This window comes from Eptesicus fuscus, chromosome 12 (assembly GCF_027574615.1).
Source record: "Eptesicus fuscus isolate TK198812 chromosome 12, DD_ASM_mEF_20220401, whole genome shotgun sequence".
NCBI lineage: Eukaryota > Metazoa > Chordata > Mammalia > Chiroptera > Vespertilionidae > Eptesicus > Eptesicus fuscus.
Genome location: NC_072484.1, coordinates 10,871,689 through 10,889,646, shown reverse-complemented (window position 1 = coordinate 10,889,646; position 17,958 = coordinate 10,871,689). Strand labels below are relative to the sequence as shown.

The 17,958-nt window shown below is 41.0% G+C and overlaps 1 protein-coding gene across 2 annotated transcripts in view; it reads right to left on the bottom strand.

Moving 5' to 3' along the window:
- Window positions 1-17,958, bottom strand: part of B4GALT5 (beta-1,4-galactosyltransferase 5) — an 80,665-nt gene that overhangs the window by 53,458 nt on the left and 9,249 nt on the right. The gene's annotated exons all lie outside the window — the stretch shown is intronic.

Sequence of the window (17,958 nt, the reverse complement as noted above, 5' to 3'; positions counted from 1 at the left end):
AATGCAATTCACACTAACGTTCACTAACATTCAGAACTTTTTTTTTCAGACCCCACCTTTAAGAGCTCTCAAACACCTCATGTCACAGACATTTCTGGATAGTTTTAAAAGCTTTATTCCTTACAAGTAAGAAAAAAGCATCCTCTGAATTGGAGTTTTACAGTAATCAAGGTGAAATGTTTGCTACGAGATAGAAGTGCAAGAAAAATGGCAGCATGAGCATTGCAGAGGGATCTCTCCTCTTTGCTTGTGCTGAGCTGCTGCTGTAACAATCTTCTCTGACTCAGCACCTAAAAGGCATGATGGGAAGCGAGTACCAAAAAAAGGCCGTGCATTATTAATAAAAGACTTGGCATCAAAGCAGAATGATTTGGAAAAACAGGAAAATATCCACAGAATAAAAGAAAGAGTAGCAAACAGCTTAAATGATTTTTGACAGTGTCATTACCATTCAGAAATGTCCCTTCTGAGTCATTGTTATTCTAAGTGGTATTTTTCTCTTTTAACCTTTAGTTTTAGGCTTAATTCTGATCTCTTTATGTCCTTTCTACCTTAAATTTCAAATGGTTATTTACATTCTGAGTATACTTCTCTTGTGTTAATTTGCTCCTGTCAGCTTAAAGACTGTACAACAATACTGCTCCACAGAAGCCCAAGGAGATACCGCACATGACCTGGAACAGTTCATATCACTTAGAATTAAGAGTCCGTCTTCTCAATCCTAGAACATGTAAACATGTGGCCTAAGTTCCCAAATCACTGCAGACAAGCTAATGGTGCAAAACTCCATTTACTCTTATAAGCATTTAGGACCCCCAAATCTGCCATCAAGTGATCAGGAAAGAAAGACGATGACTTCAGTAACTCAGAACTCAATCCTATAACTCCGGTCAGATATATCAAATGAGACCAGCAGTTCTCAACCAGGGGTCATTTTGCTCCCTAGCAGACTATCCGGAGACATTTTTGGTTATCACAAGCTGGGGGAGAGGGAGCCACTGGATCTAGTAGGTAAAAGGCTAGAGATGCTACCAAACACTACACTGCACAGGACAGCCCTCAACAACAAAGAATGATCCAGCCCAAAATGTCATTAGTGCTGGGACTGAGAAACTCGTGTTTAAACCATTTAACTTCTTTATGCTAATACCACTGATATGGTTAGACAAAAAACATAGTTGTATTAATAAAGCTTGTACTGGCTGGTTCTTTTTTTATATGTGTTTTTATTTATTTCAGAGAGGAAGGGAGAGGGAGAGAGAGATAGAAACATCAATGATGAGAGAGAATCATTGATCGGCTGCCTCCTGCATGCCCTCCACTGGGGATTGAGCCAGCAACCCAGGCATGTGCCTTGACGGGGAATCGGACCATGACCTCCTGGTTCATAGGTCGACGCTCAACCACTGAGCCACACTGATCAGGCCTGGTTGGTTCACTTTTAGATTATTAAACAGATATTTCTTCTTAATTCCCTTTAAATTGGACATGTCTTCCTTAATATATGGAGCACAGATTAACATCTTTTCTATGACATAAGGAATAAAACACATGAGCAAGATTTATGTAAAGCAGCTTCTGCTTCTGACTATGACTAAATACCTTGCTGTAGACATGGGATCTCTTACAGAATAACCAGAAAAGCCAGGTAAAATGTAAGAGAGGGAGAGAGGGAGAGAGAAGGAGAGAGAGGGAGGGAGAGGGAGGGAGAGGGAGAGAGAGAGACTGAAGATTTTGGAGAGTTTTTGAGCATACAAGGAGTTAAGGGAACAAAATCCTGGAGAAGGATGAACCCCCTTAGGAGTGTGCCAACATACTGCATTTGGTTTGTCCCTCAAAACATTTGCCAATTCTGGGTACCAAGAACAAGTCTGAGGAAGCAGCCAAACACTTTGGGCACAGGACTGGAACCACTACTAAGAGGCAGAGAAACCAACAGAACTTTTGTCAGTATCTCAGGTCTGAACAAACAAAAATAGAGACTTAAGAGACCAGGATCCCTATGAAAAGATTTGAGGGAGTTTCCCCCTTTAGAGATTTGTAAATCCTAAAGCTGCACAGGTAATGAGGCTAAGGACCAGACAGGAAGCCTCTGAAGAATGCAGCAGTTTCATCCATCCCAAGTGCTGAGGAGACGAAGATTAAAGTTCAAGACACACCATGGGAGAAGGGTCTCGATGAACAACTAAGGTTCTCAGCTGGAACTCCTGGAGGGCTACTTCCTAAGACTACAGGGAAACCAGAAGTAATGGGTCCTCACCAACATCACACACTAGCTTTGGTCAACACAATCCCTGATAGGATAAATGAAACCAGTTCTCATTCTATTTGCCTAGTAAATGGACTGAGCCTTCTTTAGAGGAGGCTAAAATAATCTATGGCTGCTACAATTTTTGTACACAACTTCCAGTTTTCAATCAATACCAGGTGTACTGGTTAATAATGAGTATTTTTTTCAATAGATGGAGTTACACATATGTTGATATATATGCGATTTGTTATTAAACAAAATAACATACATATTATTAAATAATATGTATGTTATTTTGTTGTATTGACAGCAAGCTTTAAAACTTCATGTCAAATTTTCTGAAGGTGTTAATATCATAGATATTTTTACGCTTAAAAATGTCGAATTTCGTGCCAAAAAAAGAGCATTTGTGGGAAGTTTTAATTCATTACTTTATTTTGAAGAAAAGTGCTGCTGAAAGTTATCATATACTTCGGGAAGCTTATGGTGAACATAATCCATCTCAAGATACTTGTGAACGCTGGTTTAAACACTTTAAAAGTGATGATTTGGATGTGAAAGAATAAGAACGTCCAGGTCAACCGAAAAAGTTTGAAGACCAACAATTACAAGAATTATTGGATGAAGATGCGTGTCAAACTCAAAAACAACTGGCAGAAAGATTAAACGTTGCTCAGCAAACAATTTCCGATCATTTACAAGCAATGGGAAGATTTTAAAGGAAGGATAATGGGTGCCACATCAACTGAATGAAAGACAAATGGAAAACCGAAAAGTCATCAGTAAAATGTTGCTTCAACGGCACGAAAGAAAGTCTTTTTTGCATGAATTGTAACTGGCGATGAAAAGTGGATTTATTTTGAGAATCCCAAATGCACAAAATCATGGGTTGATCCAGGTCAACTATCAACACCGACTGCAAGGCCAAATCGCTTCGGAAAGAAAACAATGCTCTGCGTTTGGTGGGATCAGGAAGGTGTGGTGTATTATGAACTTCTAAAACCAGGTGAAACCGTTAATACTGATCGCTGCCAACAACAAATAATCAATTTGAATCACGCTTTGATCGTAAAACAACCAGAATGGGCCAGAAGACACGGCAAAGTAATTTTGCCATGATGACACACCATCACACACTTCAAAACCAGCTAAAGACACGTTAAAAGATCTTGCCTGGGAAGTATTAACCCACCCGCCGTATTCACCAGACCTTACTCCTTCACATCACCACTTGTTCCGATCGATGGCACACGCAGTTTCTGAGCAGCACTTGAACACGTATGAAGTGGAAAATTGGGTCTCTGAATGGTTTGCCTCAAAACAAGAAAAGTTCTATTGGGACGGTACCCACAAATTACCTGAAAGATGGGGGAAATGTGTAGCTAGCGATGGACATTACTTTGAATAAAGCACCTTTGATGATTCTCTTAAAACTATCGTGTTTTCTTTTATTATAAAATCCGCATTATTAACCGGTATACCTGGTATTATCAGGCATGCCAAGAGATGGGACCAAATGACTGAATATCAAAAGAACCAGACAACAGAAAAAGATCCACAGGTGATATAGATATTGGAGCCATTACTCATGAGCTTTAAAAATAACTACATTCAGGAAAAAAATAAAGAAAAAGATGGGGGCGGGGATATGGAGAACTTCACTATAAAACTGGAATCTAGAACAAGTATCAAATAAAAATTCTAGAACTGAGAAATACAATAATTGCAATTAATTTAATAGATGAATTTAATACTGGATTAGACACAGCAAAAAAGGAGAATTGGTGAACTAGAAGACAGGACAATAGAAAATATCTAGACTAAAATATGGAGAGTAAGGGAGATGAACAGAAAAGTATAGATTTGTACTGAGTGCCAGCCTTAGAAAGTGTCTTGGCAAAATAGTGTTTATGTATCCATAGATCTTCTATGTAGAAATGAACACAGGTGCTACCGATTTGACAATAATATAAGGTTTATGCCACTTGGTCATTTCCAGGACAGTACAATAATCACAAAAATAATCTTTGGACTCAATGAGAAAGAAATGGAGAGATCCTTAACATAGTAAAGATGAAGAATCCAACAATTCTTAGCTCTTTCTCGAGCAATCTCAACGTTAAAATGATCAAGGCAGTGTCAGATTCAAATGGCTCCATTTCTGCCCAATAATTGTAACTAGAACCTTAAAGGTACTAATGTATAACATGCTTTTAACTAACATTTTATTCTAAAAATTTTCAAATGTACAGCAAAGTTGAAAGGATTTTAGTGAACACCCATATGCTCTTAATTTTCTTATCACATTCATCAATTCATCTTATTTTTTCATGCATTTCCAAGTAAATTGCAAAGATCTAAGTACACATCATTAATAAAAGATCAATATTTGGATACATTTTTAACTTTTTGGTGTAAAATTTCCTAAAATGAGTAAGTATACTAGTACATTTGCTGAGTTTTAAAGAATGCACATATGTGTGTAGCCCAAATCCCTATCAAGATGGGAAACACTCCCATCACCCCTGAAAGTTTCCTCAAGCCCCTTCCCAGTCAACTCCCATGCTCATTTTCCCCTCCAAAAACAAGTGTTATTTTTAACCCACTATTTTTCAAAGCTGTATTTTGAACAATCTTTAAGTCTCTGGTGTGAAGGAGTCAATCTTAGAAAAATAATGAAGAATCCTCATGATTGGAGTTCAATTTTATCTATACTATATATTCCTTGAATATTTGGCTTTCCTTTCTGCATATGACCAAACCGAATCTTTCTTGGCAAAAATGGATTGCTCTCTCAGCTGTGAACTGTAGTTACCTGTCTTTATCTGGCAACCAGTTAATTTAACATAAATTAGCAGATTGTGCCTGTACACTGGTCCTAGAGTATTACTCAGCAGAAAATAGTTTTATGTGATCAAAACGGTGCTTGTTGAACGAGGCAAAACTTCCTTAAGGATCAAGTAATTTATTATTTTCATTTCTGAGACTACCTATTGATGGGAAAATGAGCCATTCTGATAAAAACTAAGGTGGAGCACAATCAGACTGCTTTAGACGTTACTACTACATAAAATACACACAAAAGGATGTTCTTCTATGGCATATGGTCAAGTCCACATTCTCTTATAGGACTGAAAACCTGACAGTCATTCTGCCTCTAGAACACCGGTCGCCAACTTTTCGGACCTTACCACCAGTGGTCCATGGACCACCGGTTGGTGACGGCTGCTCTAGAATACACTTTTAACATGTTAAGTTGGCATATAATTTGAGCTCAATTATGTTTCTGAAAAATTTCATATACCGAGAAAGAAATAGCACCCAAATGTTAACAGTGAATTAATTGTTTTGGGGTTATGAGATTTTAGGCTCTTTGTTTTCTTTGCTGTATTTTCCAAACTTCATACATTGAATATATTATATTTACAATCCAAAATAAATAAAAACTACCATGGGAAAAAAACAAAACACTAGCCATACCATCCTGCAATGATCCCTATCATACTCTGATTAAGGAGCTACAAAGCCCTTTGTATCTATTTTAATCTTGCTGCTCACCCCAAAGATACATATAACCTGGTTTTTCCAGCAACAAAACACCTTGACATTCCACTTACCACACGTTTGTAAAGATAACAGACAATAAATAATTCAACTTTTTTAACTCAAGCCCCCTATAATCATGCTTTCTTATTATCTTCAGTGTATTCCTATCTGCCAAGTTTTTTTTTAACTTATTCACTGTAATCTGCATTACAAAACCAAGTATGTTGAGTGTGCTTTTTCTATTTACACACAAACCTCTCTCTGCCTCACTCCCAATCAAAAAAGAATCCTGATGTCATCGTCGTTGTTGTGATCATCATCATCACTATCATTACCCAAAGTCATCATCATTACCCAATGCCAACTTTATGAAAATCCTTGGTTTAATAACTCACTGGGAATCATTTCTAGTCTTGATATTGCCTGGAAGACTGAGTAAATCCTTTACCACCTCTAAGTTTCCATTTCCTCATCTATAAAACACAGAAGTTGTTACAGTAATCTTGATTATCCTCTCCCACTCTTTTATGTTGTAATTCTTCAGATCCTGTTATATTCTATATATGGATTTAGTCCTGAAAACACACCTACAATTACAGTCTCCCAACAGGCAGAATATCAATCACAGGTGCAACTATCACTTATTTGATATGCTCACCATTGCCAGGGACCTTGCTAACCACTTCACTATGAAGTAGGAATCATTACCATCCCATGAAAAACCTGATACAGGAACAGAATGGCTCAGAAACTTGCCCAGAGTCAAAAATTAGAGAGCTGGGACATGAGCTCAGAAGATGTAGCTCCAGAGCTCATTGAGGTTTATTTCTTTTTTCTTTTCTTTTTTTGTTTTGTTTTTCCATTGATTTTTAGAGAGAGTGGAAGGAAGGAAAAGAGGAAGGAAGGGAGCGAGGAAGGAAGGGAAACATCAAGAGACACATCAATTGGTTGCCTCCTCTGCATGCACCCCGACCACGGCCAGAATCAACTTGCAACCTAGATATGTGCCCTTGAGCAGGAATTTAACCTGAGATCCTTTGGTGCACAGGCTGACACTCTAACCACTGAGCAACTTCAGCCAGGGCCAGAGGTCATTGAGGTTCCTATCTCCCAGGTACAGGCAAATTCCCTTTGTCCTAAACAGAACACAACACAGATGATTGATAGATATAAAAGGCTAAGTGACCGACTGTACATCCATCCAACCGTCCAACCAACCGACTGGTACATATGACACCCACTGGCAATTTAAAAATAAATGTTGACTCGCGCATGCACGATACATGTAATTCTCTCGCTGGTGCCAATCACATGTGACACATGTGTTTCGATTTTATAATACTATATTATATATACTATTTTGACATGTAATTTTTTGCAGTAACGTAATTACCACATGAATCTTTTTTCTAATTAATTTCCTTCCAATGTGCACGAATCCATGCACTGGGCCACTAGTTGATAGAAAGTCTATACCTCATATCTAGGAGACTGAGAACTGAATATAGATATACGTACTATCTCACAGTTATACATCATTAAGAAACAAGCTTACTTTCAAAAGCCTGGCTGACAGTGTGTTTATGCTCAGATATGATTAGCTCAGCTCCACGGTTAGAGCAGTGACTCCAGGACAGGCCTGCAGCTTTGCCTAGAGAACAACTCTGTGCATTAAGGAGTAGCCTGGGGGAAGTTCCCCAGTTCCATACAGCTCCCTCCCAAATGGCTAACACCAGACACAAGGGAGAGCTGATGTGAAGGGGGACAAAATCTTTGCACCTAGAAAATATGTCAAAACCACATGATGGACACCTGCTTTCAACCTAACAAGGAGCCACATCACTCCATTCACACACAAAAATAACAGACCTGAGGTAGGCTGATAAATTAAGCTCAGCAGAAGTCTAAGCTGCTCTTTCTTAAAAAGCATGAAAGAGCTTAAGTATACTTTAAGACCTTAATTTTCACATTTCCAAAGAGAAGTTTTGATCTTCATAATTCAAAGTGCCCTTTCTGTATAAAGGCAGAAATTGTCCCCAAATCAGAAAAAGAAAAAAAAAAAAAAGACTTATCTAGGCTTCACACCTACTACCACTCCTTACAGCCTAGTCCAGTAATATAGTCATTTAAGGGTCATTGTTTCTAGGCAGCTAATAGCATCTATTTTTCTTCCTCTAACTATAACTTTCAAGAGTTTCCATTTCTTCTTCTTAAATGAAAAGGAATAACAGTGAGTGAAAACCTCGATCTAATCAAATGTATCCTGATCCTATAGAGGCAGCATATACTTATTCAAGAGTTTAGATTCTAGGGGAGGATGGGAGCGGGCTGGAAGAGGTTAATGGGGGAAAAAGGGACCTATGTAATACAACAATAAAGATTAAAAGAAGAAAAAAAAAGAGCCGAAACCGGTTTGGCTCAGTGGATAGAGCATTTGCCTTCTGACTGAAGGGTCCCAGGTTAGATTCCGGTCAAGGGCATGTACCTTGGTTGCGAGCACATCCCCAGTAGGGGGTGTGCAAGAGGCAGCTGATCGATTTTTCTCTCTCATCGATGTTTCTAGCTCTCTATCCCTCTCTCTTCCTCTCTGTAAAAAATCAATAAAATATATTTTTTAAAAAAAGAGTTTAGGCTCTAGAAAAAAAGAAAACAAGTGCTTGTATTCAAATTACACCCCTCACAAGTTATGTGACCTTGAATAAATTATTTAGCTCTACAAGCCTGGTCTCCTCATCTGTAAACACTACATTTTAGGGCTAGGGGTTAATGAATAATAGGATAATAGATGCAAAACACCTATCGAACGGGCTCAACACCTGGAAGCAGCACCTGCTGCCACTGCCATGTTGGGAGACAGGAAGATGGACTGAAGATGTGGAAAAGGGAGAAACAGAAATGGAAACTACTGACCAGTATTAGTCACTTCTGGGAAATAGGCTTTCTCACACACCACAGTCCCTAATAGGAAAGACTGAAGAGGAGGAAAAAGACTCACCGTAACGATGTGAGCTAAATGTTTCACTTTGTCACCCTCTGGTTAGCTAAAAATGTGCAGTTTATAGGAAGAAATCAAGGTTATCCTATGCATCGAGAGACAGAGAAGCAATCTAAAAGAAATTTCAGAAAGTTATGGAGACTGTATTTTCAGAATGCAAAACTAGGTGACATGGTTAGGAAAAATAATTCCGCCCCCCCGCCAAAAAAAAAGGGAATTTACTAATCAAAAAGATTTCTAAAACCCCTTCACCTTCACCTTTTCTTCCCAAAACAATGTGTCTGTGCCAGGGACAGCCAGGGAAGACCCAATGGGCCAGTGGGATGTCTACGCACAGCAGGATGAGGAAGGCTGCAATGCATGAGGTGTCACAGCCAAGAAGAGTGAGGAGCGCATCCAGCAGGGAAGAGGAGGGTGTCAGGGTGGGGTACCAGAGTACAAGCCGAGCTCAGAGGAGTGTCCCACAGGGAAGGAGGAGCAGCCTTGTACAGGGTGTCAGAGCCCATGTGGAGTAAGGAGGCACCCATGCTGGTAGATGGCCTGGTGCAGAGTGTGGGAGCTCAAGAGGAGTGAAGAGAAAAGACAGCCCAGCAAAGAGAACTGAAATATGTTTGGGGTGAGAAGAATGTCCAAAAAAGGAATGGGAATAGAGTAGCATGGTTACATACAAGGGATTGATCAAATATATTAAGGAAAATGGGAGTTAGGATTCTCACTGTCAAAGAGAGGAGTTACAAATATGGAAAGGAAGAAAGCTAGAATGAACCCCGAGGTGTAGGATTTAAATAGTAGATATTGGTGTGAACTCACAATTTCCATATATATGTGTGTATAGAACTAAATAAAGATGCCAATATGTGCATGTGTATGCATACATATATTCCATAGCTCTATACCCTGAGATAGCCTAGAAGCCACAACACTCCAATAGCAATGAGTGCACCTGGCACCTGGATCTTGACTTCTAAACACCCATTCTCCACTAAAAAGAATCAGTTCTGTGGAGAAATAGGTGATTCTAGGTCTGGGATAAGGAAAGCACAAAGTGTGCCTAGAACATCTTGTTATGTCAGGAAGTAAAGAAATGTTAAAGAATGATGGATATGTGTAAAAAGGACAGATGTCAGGGCAAAGGGAAAATAAGCACTATGTACAAATAGGTTTCTGAAAAAGCCTTTATTTCTACTTTGTAGAATTTAATCAAAAGAGGAGATAGAGCAAATATTATACATTCATATTAAAGTAGCCACATTGTTAGACCATTTAAAGAAATTTGGAAATTCTATTTAATTTTATTAATAATATTTAGGGATGAGATTTAATCAACTTGTCAACAAAGGGGCTAGAATTTCCCACCAAGTTTTCCATTATGTTGGTAAAAACAACAAGTACATTTTCTTTATAGCTTTCCTTTCAAGAATTTCTTGCCAAAAATAACCTTATATCAAGGCACTATGTGGAGTTCTAGTGGGCAAGCAGAATTAACCAGGAAAAGATGTAATAGCAAAGAAATTGTAAAAGGTTATACTAGCACAAACACTACATTACTACTATCCTTCTAAAATCAGTTATCTCAGCTTAGCAATTCCTAGGATGCAAATTTTTCAAATATCTGTATGTATAAAGATGAGACAGAAAACACTTGTAATTAAAAGATTATGAATAAGTTATTTAATTTCCTTTTCTATTCTTAAAGTTGATTTATAGTTTTAAAATATTGTTCAACAGAACAGGGTGGCAACATTTGTTAGATCCCAATTAAACATGATTCTGAGATATTTCTGATGACACAAACTTACATAAATAATCTGTGTTTGTTCAAGTATCACAATGAGCTGGTTTGGCTCAGTGGATAGAGCGTCCGCCTGCGGATGGACTGAAGGGTCTGGGGTTTGATTCCAGTGTAGGGCACGTACCTCGGTTGAAGGCTCCTGGCCCAGACCCTGGTCGGGGCACATGCAGGAGGCAACCAATTGCTATGTCTCTCTCACATCGATGTTTCTCTCTCTCTGTCTCTCCCCCTTCCACACTCCCTAAAAATCAATGGAAAAATATCCTTGGGTGAGGATTAAAAAAAAATAGTATCACAATGACAAGAGTCAGTTTTTCACACATACAATACACAACCTAAAACAATAATTTCAATCCATGCAGACTGTTTTGCTATTTTAATAACAGAACTATTAAATTAATAGAACTAACAATACTCAAACTGGTAGTAGTGTTTAATTTGTGGCTACTGGGGAATGTTACTAAACATACACCACAAAAGCTATGCCAAAACAAGTCCTAAAAGAGGTATTTTTGCCATTCTTTCTGTTGCAAGCTTTGCACTTGGCTTTGGTCAAAGCTGGCGTAAATAGCTACAGAAATTAGCAATATATTCTCAGGAAAATAAGCCCAAGGGAACCAAAAGAACACAGGTGGTACACACGCCAGCAGTAATCCTCTGCTCCCAGGACACCTGAGAGCCTTCAGCATCCTCAGCTATAGCACCTGCTCCTCCAGCTCAGCACAGGTACCACCACAGCATGGGAGGGCTTATCCTTTGCAAACATGCTGACCCTTGCTTGTTCTTCCAGATCTACATTTCCAGGGTTCACACGAAGGACAGAGTAATGGAAAAAAATATGTTGTAATTAACTGTTTCAACCCTGCTCTACCATGTACCAATTCATCAGAATTGCTAATACTAGCAGGAAGTATCTTTCCTTCCCCTTTTCTCTCTGTTCCAACTAAGCACTGTGATAAGGAAATGTAAAGGGGAAGGAGGCATTTATCTGTTGAATTACGTATCTAGTACAAAGACTTGCAAATATCTGACAAATATCCTCTTCTTTAAACCTCACAGTAGCCCTGGCCAGGTAACACAGTTGGTTAGAGCATCATCCAGATATGCCAAGGTTGTGGGTACAATCCCTAGTCAGAGCACATACAAGAATCAACCAATGAGTGTGGGTAAGGGTGGAACAGGTCAGTCTCTCTCTCTCTCTCTCAAATCAATAAATAAAAATTTTAAAAAATAAAATAAACATCACAGTAATCATGTGTTCATAGACTGTTTGTCTTCCCTTTTTACATATTAAGAAATACTCATTCCAGTAACTGGATCAGTAAGACATCTGAACAAAAATGAATTCCAATCATCCAAAAGCTTTAAAACCCAGATAAATCTGCCAAAGCTTGTACTTTTGTTTTGCTTTGTTGTTGTTTTTGGGGGGATCCTTTGGGCCCTATCACCTTTATATTTTTCATAAATATAAAGGTCCCATCAAAAAGTTACCTCTGGCCCTAACTGGTTTGGCTCAGTGGATAGAGCATCGGTATGTAGACCGAAGGGTCCCAGGTTCAATTCCTGTGAAGGGAATGTACAGTGGGGGGTGTGCAAGAGGCAGCTGATCGATGTTTCTCTCTCACCGATGTTTCTAACTCTCTATCCCTCTCCCTTCCTCTCTGTGAAAAATCAATAAAATATGTGTAAAAAAAAAAAAAAAAGTTACCTCTGTTCATGGAGGTCCATTACACTATTCACTCTACTTTTGTAAGTTTAAATTTTCTATAACAAAAAAAATAATAATTAAGGAAAAAGATTATCTTAAACATAAAGCCAACCAAAAAAATACCTCTTATCCCTAGTGACAAATGAAATTCAAATCTTTTAATTCACACAAATCTTAAGATTTCTGGATATTTAAAGCCAGAATGAAAAAGCCAGGCATGCCAAGCCAACAATGAAACAGAAAATCAAACCAACACCAAAGTCAAAACATTTCACATTCCTCCCACTCTCACATTCAGACACATTCAGACTCTAGACACAGACACACAACACACACACGCACATATACACACACACTGCACACTTCACAATGAAAGATTCCACCTGTCCCTTTCAGATAAAGCAACATATGGGTGCCGGCCTGACACTAGTCAAGCTCAAGCTTTTATTGAAAAACTAGAGGTCCCATGCACGAATTTGGGATCGGGGCTGGGCCTGTTGGGAGGAGGTTGCCCAGATGTCCCACCTGGATCAGGGCCCAATCAGGGCCCCTGATCAGGGCCGGGCTGGCTGGGGAAGGGGCCACAGGCAATTGGCCAGTGGGCCCTGGCCCCGATTGGTGTTGGGGGCCAAATGGGGGCGGGGCCGGCCATGAGGAGGGGCTGTGGGCGGTCGGCCAATCGGGGCCAGCCATCTGGGGGAGGGGCCATGGGTGGTTGGCCAGCCAGCCTGGCCCCTGATTGGGGTGGGGGGCGCCAATCTAGGGTGAGGCCAGCCAGGGGAAGGGGCTGTGGGCCGATCAGGATGGTGGGGGCCCATCAGGGGCATGGCCAGCCAGGGGCGAGGGGCTGCAGGAGGATGGCTGGGCAGCCCTGCCCCCTATTGGGGTAGGGGGATAATCAGGGGGGAGGGGCTGAGGGCCTATCGTGGTGGGGTGGGCTGATGGGGGCGTGGCTGGCAGGGTGGGGGTGGGGAGTGGGGGAGGGGGGTGGAGGGGGCATTTGGTCGACAGGCCCAGCTCTTGATCCAGGTGGGAGAGTCCGATCAGGGGCAGGCCGGCAGAGGGGAGGGGCCTTGAGGTTGGCCGCAGGTCTGGTGGGCATCATAGCGACTGGTTGTTAGATCGTTATGGCCGTTACCGTAGCTGCCTTTTTATATATATAGATAATCTTAGCAATAGAGGCAAGGTTATTTCCACCTTCCATCCTATACTATGGAGCACTAAATATAGCTATTTATGAATAACAGACTTACTTTCTATACTATCCATATGTACTTCCAATTTCAGAAAGTGTTTCTTCCTCATCTAACCTTGAAAGAAGTATACTATAAAACAATTTCTCATTTCCTAGTCAAAAACTACCACTCAAATTAAAGATAAGACAAGCATATTCAAGACATAAAGGTATAGCTATTATCATAAATTTGAAAATATCAAAGCCATTAACCTAAACACTTTTGTAATTAAAAATCAGAAACCAGATTCCTAGCAATGTATAAGATTTCTTATATCTGCCCCTTACCAAATGAGGACTGATTGTTTTCCTACATTTACCCATTTATTTAACCTAAATTTCAAGCTTAGATACAAGATAAATCATTAATACATTTATTTGTGATTTTTCAATTTAAAGGATTATCATACCCATCCTACCTAATAAGACAAATATGCAAATTGACCATACCTCCGACACACCCACAAGCCACGCCCACCATCCAATCAGAGCGAGTATGCAAATTAACCTGACCAAGATGGCTACAGCCACAGAGAACAAGGTTTCCTAGATAACAGAGGAAGCCAAGCTTTCCGCCTGCCCTTGCCAGGCCTAAGCCTCCACTCAAGTTACAAAGTTTCAATTATAGAAGGTAAACAAATTCAAACAGAAATGGCGGCAGAATGGAGCTTGAGAGAGCAGGCCAGGGTTGCTCCCGGCAACAGGGGAAGCAAAGCTTACCGCACACCCTGGCCGGGCCCACCCGCTTAAGGCTACAAAGTTTCAATTATAACCCCAATAGAAATGGCTGCCGGCCGAGGAGGGAGCCCCAGGCTTGGCTCCGCTCCAGGCTACAAAGTTTCAATTGTAGAAGGAAAATAAATTCCAGATACCAGGGCCTCCGCTTGGGTTGCCAGGGGGCATGGCCGGCCTGCAAACCACCACAGGCCCCTCGCTCAGGCCTCCCCATGCCCCAAGGGAACCCCACCCTGATCAGGGACACCCTTCAGGGCAAACCAGCTGGCCCCCATCCCTGTACCAGGCCTCTATCCTATCTAATAAAAGAGTAATATGCAGATTGATCATCACTGCAACACACAATATAGCTTCCCCCATGTGGTCAAAGATCCTGCCCCCATGTGGACACAAGATGGCCACCACAAGATGGCCAACAGGAGAGGGCAGTTGGGAGGCACCCGGCCTGCAAGGGAGGGCAGTTGAGAAGGACCAGGCCTGCAAGGGAGGGCAGTTGAGAGGGATCAGGCCTGCAAGGGAGGGCAGTTGAGAGGGATCAGGCCTGCAAGGGAGGGCAGTTGGAGGTGATCAACCCTGCAGGAGAGAGCAGTTAGGAGTGACCAGGCCGGCAGAGGAGGGAAGTTGGGGGCAAACAGGCTGGCAGTGGAGTGGTTAGGGGGTGATCAGGCTGGCAGGCAAAGCGGTTAGGGGCAATCAGGAAGGCAGGCAGGCAAGCAGTTGGGAGCCAGCAGTCCTGGATTGTGAGAGGGATGTCCGACTGCCTGTTTAGGCCCGATCCCGGTGGGCAGTCGGACATCCCTCAAGGGGTCCCATATTGGAGAGGGTACAGGCTGGGCTGAGGGACAACCCCCCCCTCTGTGCACGAATTTCGTGCACCGGGCCTCTAGTACTATATAAGATATAAAGCGCTTAAAAGCCTTAAAGTCCATGTTGAATCCTAAATGGATAAAACTTAAAACTTCTTCTTGTCATCTGCCCACAAACCAGGCCCCCCCCTATAACCAAACATCTGATTGCATTGGGATTAATTGATCTGAAACTATTCTATGCATCATATTTTCAATTATAATTAACATTTTACAAATCCATCAGGTTTTTATTTAATCCTTTTCGTTTCTCATCGAGAAGTCTTAATAGTACATCAACCTTTAACTTAGCCAAATGAGCAGGGGACTGGCTAGTTGTACCTTTTAGGACCTCAGATTTCCTGCCTCAACTTTACTTCACTGACTTAACAAAATATTTATTGAGCATCTACTGTGTGCCAAAACAGTGTTCTAGGCACTAGAGCTACAACAATGAACAAGAGACAAGACATGGCATGCCCTAACCGGTTTGGCTCAGTGGTGGTTAGAGGGATCTCAGGTTCAATTCCTCGTGTACCTCAGTTACAGGTTCGATCACCATTCCCTCCCTCCTCCCTCCTCTCACCCCCACCCGATCCCCCATAGGGGTGCATGTGAATGCAACCAATCAATGTGTCTCTCTTTCTCTCTCTCTCTCTCTCTCTCTCTCTTTCTCTCTCTCTCTCTCTCTCTCTCTCCTTTCCCATACTTCTCTCCCTTCCACTCTCTCTAAAAATCAATGGGAAAAAATATCCTCGGATAAGGATTAAAAGAAGAGAGACATGGCCCACGGATTTTACAATGAATTAGAGGTCTGAGGATGGGCAGCAGTATAGGAGTCAGCCAGTGAAAAAGAAAAGGACAGAGGCTAGTCTGTGCTGGAAACCAGGTGAAGGCCCACAAGGCTGGAGGAAAGGGAGAGAAATAGCACAATGGAGCTGGAGAGGGAGGCAGAGACCAGATCACTCAAGAAAGGCCTTATAAGGTAAAATAAGGAGTTTGAATTTTATCTTTTTTTTAAATATATTTTTATTGATTTCAGAGAGGAAGGGAGAGGGAGAAAGAGATAGATCAATGATGAGAAAGGATCATTGATCAGTTGCCTCCTGCACGTCCCCACTGGGGATCGAGCTGGCAACCTGGGCATGTGCCCTTGATGGGAATCAAAGCCGGTACCCTTCAGTTTGCAGGCCAACGCTCTATCCAATGAGCCAACCCAGCCAGGGCTGAATTTTATCTTAAGAGCAATGAGAGCCACTGAAGAGTAGGAGACAAAACTCATCATGACAGACAAATACCGTACTTTCCGGCGTATAAGACAACTGGGCGTATAAGATTTTCCTGGGTTAAAAAAGTCGTTTTATACGCCGGAAAATACGGTATATTGGACTATATTGATGGGATTAGATATATTGGACTGCCGTATTTTCCGGCGTATAAGACGACTTTTTAACCCAGGAAAATCTTATACGCCCAGTCGTCTTATACGCCGGAAAATATGGTACTTCCTGAGTACCTACTAAGTACCAGTCTTCTAAGTCTGACACTCTTCAAGATGTAAGGGAAGAGACCTCAGCATGTAAATAAATGCATCCCTCCTCCATTGGTCCCAAGACCATCTGTTATTAAGAAACTCAGGTCATTGTTCATCACCGTCATTATAACTCTGTTCGGGAGATAGACAGCAGAAACATTCCCTATAAATATGAACACCACCACTACCACTAATCCCTGCCAAGAACTGGCACAACCAATGGGCCCAGTGGGGTAAGACATTAAACTAAATGTCCTTTCAAAAATTTAAAAATTTTTTTTGCTGTCTTAAATGTCTACAATTAAAATATATTTGCTAGTATTCCTGGCAATTAAGGGATTTTAACACCAACTTGAACACCAGCTGAACTGACCCCCAATTGAACATATCCATCCAGGAGCATAAAATCAGTCAAAACTCTAAGAAAATAGCCAAATCAGGCAAATGCAAAGCCAAGTTGTAATTGTTTTTCTTTTATCACAGGCCCCCAAATATAAAAATTTTCTAAGTACCTACCTATCTTTAATCACTACCATTATCACTCAACATTTAGATAAATACTTTTGAAGTTCCACTGATACCAGGAACAAAAAGTCAAATTGTCAAATTTTATCACACAAGTTGCAGGAGTCCAGCAGGTTTTACATGTTATATTTTTCTATTTCCTCATTCTTTAGCATTCTCTTCATTTTCTGATAATGTTTTGAAGGAAACAGGGCGGGGAGGGGGGGGGCGGAATCCTGTGCTGACATCACACACCTCCTAGTCATTCAGGGACCATCCTGGCAGCCCATTTCTCATCACTACCTACCATCTTGTGCCTGTGCTATGGACTGAGGAGGCATGGGGAAACAGGAGGCTCTGGTGAATAAAGAATTATCAGCTGGTGTTCACAGAACCAGAAGGAAAAATATACTTAATACCAAAGGACCAGAATAGACATTTCTCCAAACAAGACATACAAATGGCCAATAAACACATGGAAAGATGCTCAAGAGTATTGGTCGTTAAGGAAATGCAAAGCAAAATCACAATGAGCTACCACTTTACACCTACTAGGGTGCCTATACCTCTACTCAAAAAAAGAAAACAACTGTGTCAGCCAGAATGCAGACAAACTGGAACTCTCATACATTGCTGCTGGGAATGTAAATTGGTGCCACCACTGTGGAGAAGCCTAGCAGGTCTGAAAAAAATTAAATAGAATTACTATGTGACCCAGCAATTTCACTCCAAGGTATATACCCAAAAGAAGTGAAAACAGGGACTCAAACACATACTTGTACACCAAAATTCATAGCAGCATTATTCACAAGAG